Here is a 13119-nt window from a genome sequence, read left to right on the forward strand (position 1 = left end):
TTTCTCCTGATGACAATATTCAGAACATTGTGAAATGCGTGCTAAATAGGATTTTCTCGATTATATTTTGCATGCTGAATTGATGGACATACTATCGGACATATTGTTTGAGAACTGCATGCTGACTATTATACCCATTGTTGGTGAACCGAATGCTAGTTAACGATTTTATTGAAAACTGCATACTTAATTTTCTGTTGCATTCGTTTTTGTTGATGTCAAAAGGGGGAGAAGCTATAGTAAAATGAGAATGAGAAGATTAAGCAAAATGATATCTCTTATGTTGAATGTTGATTGAATGTTGCTTAGAGGAATATGTTGCTTATACATAATGTTGAATGTTGCTTATGCTGAACATTGAATGTTGCTGAGGAATATGATATTAAGGGGGAGAGATACATGTTATTTGCTGAAGTTATAGAGAGATACATGATGTTATTTGTTGAAGCTATATTGAAAATATGATATTAAGGAGGACAATAAGATTTGTTGAAATGTTGAATGCATGTTTAAGCTAATAAACTAAAGTTGATATATGTTGAAGTTAGCTATGTTGAAATAAAGCTATATGTTAAGCTATGTTAGGTCAAAAATATGAAATACATGATATATGCTGAATACATGTTGTACTTATAAGCTAAGTTGATGTTATACTTGCAAGTTGAGTTAGTTATTCATGTTATTCTTAGAAAATACATTTTATACATGACATGTTAAGGATAATTTTTCTGAAAAGGAGAAACACTAAATCACGGTTAAGCTTGAACAAGTATACGTATATTGATTATGTTTTGTGTTTCATGCTTATTTTGAGGCGGAGCCTTATCAAGGCGATCTCATTTTGCTCCTTATTTGTCATCATAAAAAAGGGAGAGATTATTGGCCTAACAAGGATTAATTTCATTTTGATGATAACAAACCACGGTTACTAATTGTGCTTTCAAGTTAAATTTCATGTATAATATTTCTCACCAAGCACAATGTTTAAATTTGGTAAAGACTAACTGAAGCTCAACTTAAATTTAAAAGTCATGAAGAAAACAAGCTCACTGAAGTATTGGTTAAGCTTTGACAACGTTAAAGCAATAATACATGAAAACTTAGGTTTTTCTTGTATTTAAATAGTCTTTGAGTCTCATATAAATACTCTTAAACTTCACATTTGTTTATGAAGCTCTTAGGAATTAATATTGGACTTAGAGACCTATTCATTAACTTGTAAAATATTTTTATAAAGTCCAAAATTCTTTGAAAAGTAAAACAAACAAGTTTTGGAATAAAAAATATGAAATACACTGAGTTACAGAGTGGTCAGGCAACTAAGGCAAATTACTCAAACGACTGACCTGCTATTGCCAGTGTAGAAGAAATCAGAACATCAGATCACGCGGTTGAACTCACGAGTTCAGGCCATTGAATTGCTACTACCAGTTTTGGAGCGCATATTTTAAATAATTCAGGCAACTGAATGTATAGTTCAGGAAACTAAAGTTCATGTTTTAAACTTACGAACTGCGCTGATTTTTTTCCTATTTTGAAAGATATGGTTTCCAAACTTGGGGAAAATGGTAAGAATTTTTCCTAATCTATATAAGGCTTATTATTTGTGCATTAGGGCACCAATACACACGAATATACATTGAAATTCATTCAATACTCTTTGATTCATACTCTGAAAAAGCTGTTGTGCATATTCTCAAAGCCCTAATTGATTTCTAATTTCTACTTCTGAAATTCTCATACCACAAATCAGAAAACCTTCGAATTCTTTGTGAGCTTCATTGCAAATTGTTGTTTAGAGTATATAGTGTTTATCATTGTAAAAAATATGCTCTATTGTGAGAGTAATCTACTTGTACGAACAGTTGATTTTCTATTTTTGCAAATTATCGACTCAGGGATAGAGCTATTGCCTAGCAGAGGGTGTTCTTGCTAAAGAGGGGTCTCTACCTTCCAACGGAGGGAGATTGCTCCACCTATTGAATGGAGTGAGTAAGGAAAATCCTCACAGCAGGTTGCTTGGGGTAAGGACGTAGGCGGGAGACCGAACCTTGTAAAAAATTAGTGTGTTCAATCTTCTTTCCCTAACTCTTTTTAAATTCTGCACTTATTAATTGTTGTGTATGTTTTAAGTTTATTAGGAAAATCTGTTGAATGCTGGTTTTGGATTTGGATCACTTTGATTAATTAAATCGGATTGTGAATGCTTTGTATGATTTAAGTTTCCAGTTGAAATCAGTTAATTGCTGAAATTCTGAATTAAATCTGATCGGCTGAGGTAAAGTTATATTTGTTGGTTGATTGTTCAAGCATAAGAAGACTACTTGCTTGAGGTGTATAGTTGAATCTTGTCTTAAATAAATACTTGTTCATTGTCATATTAGTATTTGAATCTACTGAAGGAAAAATTTAGATTGTGCCTTTAAATTTCATATATACCTAGGATTGCTTATTGGTTTAGTCGTTTTTTGATTAGTTGTTGTGTGGTGATTGAGTTTGTGATTCAGATTGTTAAAAAGGTTTAAAATAAATCAAGCTTCCGTGTAATAAATTTTTAAATACCAAATTCACCCCCGTCTATGGACTACACCGAACTTTCAGGGCTAAAGGTTTACTTTAGTTTAGGCAAGGAATTGGACTTAGGTCTAGGTTTATGCCTAGTCTTGATTAGTTTTGGGCTAGGGTAAATGGGTCTAGGTGTTTAGGGTTTAGTTGAGTTGGGCCTAGGTCCAGGGCTTTAGGTTAGGTTGGGGTTGGGTCTATTTTAGGTGTGGGCTAGGTTGGGTCAAGGTAGATTAAGCCAAACCCAATTGGGTCTAGGTTAGGTGGATGTGGTTAGGGTTAGGCTTGAGGGTTGACTTAATTGGGTCATGTGTAGTTTAACCCGAATATTTGAGTTAGGTTGACCCAAGTATTTAGGTCATTTTTGTATATTCGGGTCAGGTTGACCTGACTTTTAGGGTATTTCCTTTAGGTTTGCTTTGGGATTTGCAACGAGTCTTGGTGATTTTGGGTGCTATTTGGGAATTTGCAGGGGTTTTTGGAGAGTTTATTTTTATACTAAACCTAGGTTATGTTTGGAGTGCTCTAGATTTTGATTTTGAGTTCCAATCAAACATGAATCGTGACAAACATTTGTGATTAAAAATTGAATATTTTTCCAACTCAATAGAACACCCTGTTGGCTTTTTTAGGTTTTATCCCGTTTTGATAATGACAGACCAAGACATCTAATTATGCTACTAAGTGTGTACATAAGTATTAAAATAGTAAGTACAATAATATATACAAATTAGAAAGTCATAAAGCACACAAGACGATGATTTGACTATGAACATGAAGCATATAAAGACTAAACTTGAAGACTATGACTATGATTATGAAGTTCATGAAATCCAAGCTTATACGGCAAATAGGACCTATGTAAGTACATTGTCATTGATTATGTGAAGAAACTCATAGGTGACCTTAGTTGGACCCTAGGCATTCTATATTTCATTGAAAATCATTTTATAAATATGCAAATATTATTTCAAAGTGTTAAATCATTTTTGGAATGAAAAAACCCAAAAACAAGATTCTCCAAATCCCATTCTTTTTTTCTACAGTCTTGATGTGCGAATTTCTTTATCTGTATCTTCCCATCTTCAAAAGTCTTCAATACAAAAGTTGTGGAATTTTTTCTTAACTTTCTGTTAATACCTAGATCGCCTTTTTTAGAGTTCTGTAATAAAAATTATGCTTCAAATACTAAAGGGTGTTTCAAAAAAATCGCATATGAAATTTCCCAAAAACTTAGGCGACTGAATCAGGAAGTTCGGACGACGAAGTCCCAATTCGATTGACTAAAAATCACAGCAGAATGCTGCAACGGCCATAAAACAACTAATTTCTAAAAGATAAATTATTTTTAAAAGCCCAACGGTCATAGAATGGTTAGTAACTGATCTTGCCTATAAATACAAAGTTTCTAACTTGTTTTAGAGAGAAGAAAAAAGAGATACATATTTATCTTAAAAATCCAAACTTTTGATCTCTATTGAAAATTTTTCTCAAACACTTTGAAATTTTTTTGTTTATCTTTCAAGTGCTCACCATTTAGTTATTCCTTGAGCTTCATTCATAATCTTTTGAGTGTATTAGTGTGATATTCTTATTGTACTTATTCGCTCAATTAAGGAACACTCTTTGTACATCATCTTTGTTGATTCCACTTATAAAGGTTTCTCCACCTATTAAAGGAGAAAGGCGACTTTGCCTAGTGAAGGAGAGAGGCGGTTCTGCCTATTGAAGGAGAGAGGCAACTTAGCCTAAATAAAGGAAAGAGACATCTCCGCCTAGTGAAGGAGAGAGGTAACTCCACCCATTGAATGAGGGATCGTAAATGCTTCTCCGCCTACTGAAAGAAAGAGATTTTCTCCACCTATTGAAACAATACATAGTGCAATCCTCAAGTGGGTTGCTTGAAACAAGGACATAGGCAAAGATTGTCGAACCTTGTATAAATACGGGTTTTATTCTCTTTTCCTTAATTTCTATAAATTAAGCACATTTTTATTTGTTCATATTTGTTGTGAATATTGATTGCATTTATAAATTAAGCACATTTTTATTTGTTCATATTTGTTGTGAATATTGATTGCATTTACGTAATTAGATCATGTGCTTAAACTATGGTTAAAATTGTTAAATATTTGCATAAACTTTTTAAACACTCAATTCACCCTTCTCTTGGGACTACACCTTTTCTAACACACCTAGCCAAACATACAAAACCAAGTCGAAATAGAAATAGGGGATGCGAGCACTTACCTTCCAATTCTTTTTCTTTCCTGTTTCTTCTCTCTCTCTCTTAAGTGGTTCTATTAGGTACTCCCATCTTTTAGAGCCGCTCCCCCCCCCCCCCCCCCCCCCCTCTCTCCTCTCTTTTTACCTCCTCCTATTTATAGACAAGAAAAAAAAGGAGGGAAGGGCATCAATTGGCCCTCTGATTTCTCTTGATGGATGGTAGGGGCCAAAAAAGGAAAGCAAACTCTAGGGAGCTGGCTGAATTTTATAGCTACAGTGGGTATTAGGTGAGGAAAAATTACTACTTGCTTGTAAGGGGAAAAAGTAGGGGCCAGACTAGGTTGGGCTACCTCCCTCCTTTTTATTTATTTATTTATTATTAATTATTATATTTTTTAATAAGCCCCACTGACTAGGCTGTTAGATCAAACCCAAGCCAGTATGGGCCTTAAAATACAAAACAAGCCCAACTAGGCTTTTTAAAACTGCCACCCCAAAATCAGCATAGGTCCACTATGGGCTTCAAAATGCAAAACAAGCCAAATTGGGCCTCTTGTTTGGCTGCAACTAACCTTAGTTCAATTCTTTTGTGTGTGCAGGTGTAGGAACTCTGGAAGGCTAGCACAATTGGAAACTTCAAGGGGTGTCGAAGCTCTTTTTTTTTTTTTGGGGGGGGGGGGAGGGGTATATTTTTCATCATTTTTTTTTTGTAGTTTTATAAATGAAAATGGATTATTGTAAAAATTTGCCTAATGCATCGATATTCGAACTAGGGCGGTGAGGATGAGTGAATTGGAATGAGAGACCATGCCTAGCTATAGACCTTAGATGACATTAGAAATAAATTAAAAAGCAGAAATAGATTTTAACAAAAATTTATAATTTTGCTATATAATAGCCGAACGATGGGTTGTCTACACAATCAATCACACATCTTCGTACAAGCATTTCATCAAACACCCTACATGCGTCACCTACATGTGTATAGATGGGGGGCACGTCACATTGAAAATAGATGTTTGGTTTTATATATTCATGCCAAAAAAGATATTGTAAAAGTAATAGGTGCATAAACAAGGATTTCAAGTAGGAATTTGACAATGCTTTAGTCTGAACATAATATTTATATGTTGGAAATTGCATTATTCAAAATAAAAAAACACAAATATGGATGGAGGGTTGAATTCATCTTACCTGGTATGTGTATGCGTTATGTATATAAAGATTCAAAACTTTTTGATTGTAGGTTCTATTGCTAAGCTCGGTGTGGACAATCAATTCACACAGCAAAAGTTTATAGAAATATTCGAACAAGAAGGATCGTCTAGACAAGCCGAAGGGCCATAAAGCTAGGATGCTTGGGGTTCCAATAGTAAAACAACCAAATTTAGTTGAAGAGACATGGAGGGTCATCAATGGTCGGACGAAGAAGATGAATTGAGCTATTGTTATATTCTAAAATTTGGGACATGTATAGAATTTTAATTTTGTATGAAATGGGTTTTGGAATTTTTATTCGTCGCCTAGAACTACCAAACTAAAGCCTTTGTGCTTTTTATAGTTTAATTATTTCTAAATCCATAGATTTATAAAGGAAAGTTTTCTACTTTGATGTTCAACTTATATTTTATTGAAATATCTTATTTTTTATGTATACTTTTTATTGTCTTAAAATATATTTATAAGTATTAGCTAAATTGAAAATTTTGGGATAATATAAGAAAATATCATGTATCTTGTAACTAAGATTAATTCATAGCAACCTATAACTCTTTCAGTATATATTCTTAACATTTAAAATATAATTGTCCGCCAAAGAAAAAATAAAGAGAGATTAACTAGAGCAAAGATAGACAGAACAAAAAATAAAAAATTACTTAAATAAAGAAATATTGCTTGATGGCTGGCATGTGGAAAGGAATTTGTAACTTTGATGTCTATTTTTAGTTTTAGGATAATCATGTATTAACATTATTTAAATAGTAAAACCAATGAAATGTAAAAGGGAGTAATATTACATGAATATAAAATTCACATAGAAATTTTTTTCTTAAGATTTGACAAAAAGACAATGATCTTTTTTGAGATTTCAAAAATTTCAAAAACTTTCCCTAAGATTTCAAAAATCTTAGGGGGCTCTGAGGTTTGTCAAAAAGACACAAACCTCTCCTTATATTTTGCAAAAGGATAAATTTTTTTTCAGAGAGATATGTATTTTTTTTGGCAAATCTCAATGGAGGTTTGTGTCATTTTTTTTTGTTTTTTAGAAAAATCTCAGGGAAGGTTCTTGAGATTTTTGAAACCTCAAGGGAAGTTTTTGTCTTTTTGCTGTCTTTTGTCCAACATTTTATAACTAAATTATAATAATTACAAAATCTAAGTTTTAGATAAATAGGATAGGATATTATCTCAGGTAGTCTTGTCAAGCTTGGGATGAAACACCCATTACAGGGATCCGAAGGGCTTGTTGGTAGTTGGAATTCCTATGTAATCAAAATAAATAACTAAATAAATAAAGAAGAGTCTTACCTATATGAAGTTTTGCATCCATTTACCCAAGATTGCAAAAAAAAAAAAAATTAATCCATCAACAAAATTCCTCTTCCATCTCCAATTCACCCTTTCCCCATTTGCATCTACAAACGCGCGCATTTAAGGTTAGTAGGTGAGCCTCTACTTTAATTGGAAGCCCTTTGGGCTTGACTTTTAGTTTACGGCCCATTGTGGGCCTGTGCAATAATTTAAAGCCCAAACTAGACTTGACATGTATTTAAGGCCTACTATGGGTCTGTGTCTCAATTTGAAGCTAATTGGGTAGCGTTTGTAGTTTATGGCCCACCATGGCCCCATGCCTCAATTTTACTTGGGCAGGTTACTTCTCCTTCTTCTTCTCCTCGACTCTTTATTTATTAAACTATTCCTAAAAGCTGTATGGTTAAAAAGTTGGTAGTCCTCTTAAAATTTTAAAATTACCCTCTTAGTGTAATTCATACAAAATTTAAATGTCCATCATGTCCTAAAAGACAAAATATTATCACCTTTTAGCTTCTTTGTGTTGGGGAAGTCGCTCATATTCTAAGCAGATCACATATACCGAAGAAAGCTACGTGAAAGTGAGGGACAATTGCATGAGAGGAGTCTACAAGTTTGAGGGCAAACTGTCGACGGATTTGACCCTAACCATCAACGATTTTACACAGAAGGCATTTTTCTCAGTCAAACCGTCGACAGTTACCGTCAGCGCAAATTACGGGATTTCAAATCATTCTCTTAGTGGAGTTCTACTATAGTGTAACAGTCAAAGTGTCATTTACTTGGCAAAGAATCAGGTGTACCATGCGAGGACGAAGCATATTGATGTGCGGTATCACTAGGTTAGGGAACTGATTACTTCAAGGGAACTTCTTCTTAAGAAGGTCCATACATCTAACAATTCGGCTAATATGCTAACGAAGCCGATCACGATGGGCAAGTTCAAGGATTGCTTGGACTTGATCAACGTCTCCTAGAGGGGAGATGGGCCCAATCTACAAGCCAAGGTGGAGCAACGGTTATGCTTTCAGATTTCCAAGGTGCTGAAAATTCACCAATGTGAAGATTGTTGGGGATGTGGCTCATATTTAGAGTGAATCACATATACCGAAAAAAGTTACGTGAAGCGAGGGACAATTGCATGAGGAGTCTGCATGTCTAAGGGCAAATCGTCGACATAATGGGCCCTAACCATCGACAATTTCAAGTATACGCAGAAGACATTTTTCTCAGCACCAAACCGTTGACGGTTTGGCTAAATCGTCAACGGTTACTATTGGCATAGATTATGGTTTCAAATCAGGGGCTTCTAGATTGGGCTAGAACGGAAGGATTTCCTTCAGGGATTGACATAGATGTAGTCTAGATACACTAAAACACTTCTATAAGCATTGGGATCATATTTAAACCGTCAAGTTGTTTGTTCAACTTGAACACGAGCAGCGAAAGCACACAATCAAATACGAAACAAACAGCAATTACTAAGAAATAAACCCTATGCCTCAATCATGCTAAGCTCCCAATCATCCCTTCACCAAACCCACCTTCACTACCAAACATGTATGTTTATAATTACTCTTTAAATTCAAACTATCCAAACTACTAACTTAACATGCCTAGAACTGATTTATACCAATTACATGCTAATACATGAACCTTAAAGGCCATATTTTCTTTATTTTCTTCTTACAGCTAGCCAAAGGTGTGAAAAAATTTATTAGATTAAATGACCTAATCACATCATATTTTAGACACCAATCTTATCCTTGAATTTTGAAATTAAAATTAACCATTTAATTCGAACTTTCCTTAAATCACTCAAAATTATTCAAAATATAAAGATATAATTGTTTGTTTAAAATATAAAATGTTTAAGATCACCTAAAATAATAATTTACTAAGAAAGGAAATCTAAGATTCACATGTTAGAAATATATTGTTGTGATTTGTGACTCATATAGTAAGTGGAAGACATGCACAAAGAGAAAACATAGTGAAAACAAAATGTTAGTGTTTGCTGAGGAAACCGTCGACAGTTGCCCTGTATCCTTCGACGATTTGGTTCAGTTTCAGAGAGGTTTTGCTCTCAGTATTAAACTTTCGATGGTATGTCTACAAACCATCGACGGTTTGGCTCGGGAACCCAGCGTAGATTTTTAAATTTTGAATTGGGACGTTAAGTTGGTTGGGGTTTGGAGGGAAAACCTTTGGGAACTTTATAAATACGTTGTATATGTTGTATCTGTAATATGGTTCAAGTCTTTGGTAGTGAAAAATACTGTCAATTGCCCCCATGGATATATGTATTGTCAAACCACATAATTCTTTGTGTTATTGTTATTACTTTCATTATAATCTGCATGATTATTGTTCTGTATATTTTGTTATTGAGTGCTGCATTGTTAAATCAATTTATTTCGTTGTACAATTCGTTTTTCACAACAAATTGGTATTAGAACATTATTGTAATGACCTCTAAAACTTTTTCTGCAAAGTTTGATAGAACTTGAGTTGGATAAAACAAGTTTGAATGAAGTGGAAACAAAGGCAGTGTCAACTATCCGATTTTGTTTGGTTGATGACGGTTGTATCACATCATGGATGAGGATTCTCCTGCAACAGTTTGACAGAAATTGGAAAGTCGGTATATGTCTAAGTCTTTATCAAACAAGTTATTTTTTAAGCAAAAGTTGTATTGACTTAAGATGGCGAAAGGTTCGGATTTGAACCAACACATCAACACATTTAACCAAAATGTAAGTGATTTGATGCAGGGTGATATGAAATTCAAGGAGGAAGACAAGGCGCTGGTGCTATCGAATTCCCTACCTGCATTTCACATGTATGGAAATTTAGTTACTACTTTAACATGGAACAAAGAAAGCCTAAATTTGGAAAAGGTAACAAGCGCATTGCTGGGTTTTCATCAAAGAAAGATGACTAACAATGAAATTTCACATGTTGAAGGGCTTGTGGAGAATCAAGTCCTGGAGCGGATCTCAGTTGCAGTCCGGGAAGAAGAAGGACATAAGGTGTTTTGAGTGCAGAAAAATTGGGCATATAAAACTGGAGTGTCCGAAGTGGAAAAAGGAGAATGCTAAAAATCAAGAGGGTTCGTCAAAATCTGCAAATGTAGTGGAAGGAGACTCAGGGAGCAATGATGGTCATATGCTCTATGTTTCATTAGGTTCAAAACGCCTCACAGATTCTTGGATCCAAAATTCCGGATGCTCTTATCACATGACACCAAATAGAAATTGGTTCAGCACCTACATGTCAGTTAATTCTAGTTACGTTTTAATGGGAAATGATGTTGTATGCAAAATAACTGGAATAAGAAATATCAAAATTGGAATGTATGATGGTGTTATGAGAACTTTATATGATGTACGGAAGAATGTGATTTCACTGGGCACTTTAGATTGTCACGGATATAATTATAAGTTTAAAAGTGGGATAATGAAAGTGTGTGAAGGCGACTTGATGGTGATGAAAGGTCAAAAGTTAGTGGGAAATATCTATACACTGCAGCATATCACAGTTGTAAGTGAAGTTGCAGCTATAGAATTTGAGTTAGATGTTCTGTGGCATATGCGGTTAGGGCATATGGATGATTACATTTATTCAGATGTTTGAGGACCAGTAAGGATAGCATCATGGGGTGGACATATGTATTTCGTGGGTTTATCACTAAAGGTCTTGATGTATCTCATGCAGCAAAAGTCAGAGATGTTTGCTAGGTTTAACTTGTCATTGAGGTAGAAAACCAGTCCGAAAGAGAGATCCTCAAGTCAAACATTGGGACTGAGTACGCTGGTTTGTTCAAGGAGTTTTGTGAGCAGCATGACGGGTTGTATGCAGGACTTGTAAGGAAGTTCTTGGTGAAGTTAGTAAATATGACGTGTTTCACGTTTAATAGATCGTCAAAGGTATCACTAGACGAGAGAGCTGTAGGAGAGGTGTGGACAGGTTATGCGATAGACCACTCCGATGTGAGTTTTTGGATGTTCAGTCGTGCATGTTTCTAATGAGTTGAGATCTAAGTTTGGTGTAATGTCCGGACGGTACATCTTTCTGAGGTATAAGAAAGGTGGGTTCAAGTTGGATAATCTAATGACAAATAAGGTGGTGATCAATGAAGACATGATTTTTGGTGAGAAAATCATGATGCAGCGTCCTCTAATGAAGAAAGAGAAACAGATGCTAGAAAACTACCGCAACAATGGACATGTGATGCAGATGAAGTTACAGATTCATGGCAGAGATGACATTATTCATAATGTAGGGAGTTATAACTCAGGAGACCAGCTAGAAAACAACGAGTCCAGGTGCATTATCAGACCACCACTCAGGTTTAAATTTGATGTTCTGGTGTTTTATGCATTCATTATTACCAGCAAAGTTCCTACTATTTTTCAAGATGCAGTGCACAGCAAAGGTAAAAATATATGGATGAGTGCTATGGTGGAGGCGATGAAGTCATTGTATATAAACAAGATGTGGGAGTTGGTGAAACTTCCAAGATGGAAAAAGGTGATAGGATGCAAGGGGGTGATGTTTCTGTTTTTTATGGATAACATGTTATTTGTTGGGAAGGCTTTGACTGAAACTAATCAGTCGGGAACTCTATTGAGAAAAGGTTTTGACATGAAAGTTTTGGGTACGACTAAGGAGAATCTTGGTTTAGAAATTCGCAAAGACAGAGCTGTAAGGAGACTGAGATTATCTCAGGGTGGTTTTGTGGACAAAACTGTAGGGAGATTTTGTTTGTCGTCGCAAGGTGGTTTTGTGGAGAATCAATGTAAATTGTCTACTACTCGGTACCCAAGGACAAATGGTGAGGTTCGGAATATGTTAAAGGTCCCCTATGCTGATGCAATTGGGTGTTTCGGTAGGCAACAAAGTGATTCGTGAGTTGTGAGATTTGTGTATGCAGACTATACAGGGGGCTTTGATAATAGAAGTTTTACAACAATGTATGTGTATGTGTTTACTGTTGTGGGAGGGTCTTGTTAGAAGTCTAGAGTGCAGTCTCTAGTTGTAACATCTACAATTGAATTAGGGTTTATAGCAGAAGCCGAAGCTACCATGGACAAGCACAAGCGTTGATTCGACTTAATTTTTATCTCTAGTTGCTAGAAGGGAGATGATCTCAACATAATGTCCCAAGGTTGAGGTAGAGCAAAGGGGTTTATGTTTTCAATTTCTCTTAAGGGACATATATTTGTCAGAGTGGAGATTGTTGTGATATTTGGTTCATATAGTGAGTGGAAGGCATACACAAAGAGAAACATTGTGAAAACAGAATGCTACTGTTTGCTGAGGAAATCGTCGACGGTTTGATCCAGTTTCAGAGAGGTTTTGCTCTCAATATTAAACAATTAATGGTATGTCTACAAACCGTCAATAGTTTGCCTCAGGAACCCAGCACAGATTTTTAAATTTTGAATTAAGACGTTAAGTTGGTTAGAGTTTAGAGGGAAAGCCTCTGAAAACTTCATAAATACATTGTATATGTTGTATCTGTAATATGGTTCAAGTCTTTGGACAAGAAGATAGCGAAAAACATTATCGATTGCTCTCATTGATGTAGGCATTACGATCTACGTAATTCCTTGTGTTATTATTATTGCTTTCATTATAATCGACGTTATTGTTGTTCCCTTTATGTTTTACCGTTGAGTATTACGTTATAAGAACAATTTATTTCATTGTGCAATTCATTTTTCACAACCAAAGAAACGCATATTTTCAAAAAATTTATTACATTTGCAAACAAAAAAAAAAAAAATCTTTAAA

The sequence above is a fragment of the Malania oleifera genome, chromosome 1, assembly GCF_029873635.1.
Source record: "Malania oleifera isolate guangnan ecotype guangnan chromosome 1, ASM2987363v1, whole genome shotgun sequence".
In the NCBI taxonomy this organism is placed as follows: Eukaryota; Viridiplantae; Streptophyta; class Magnoliopsida; order Santalales; family Ximeniaceae; genus Malania; species Malania oleifera.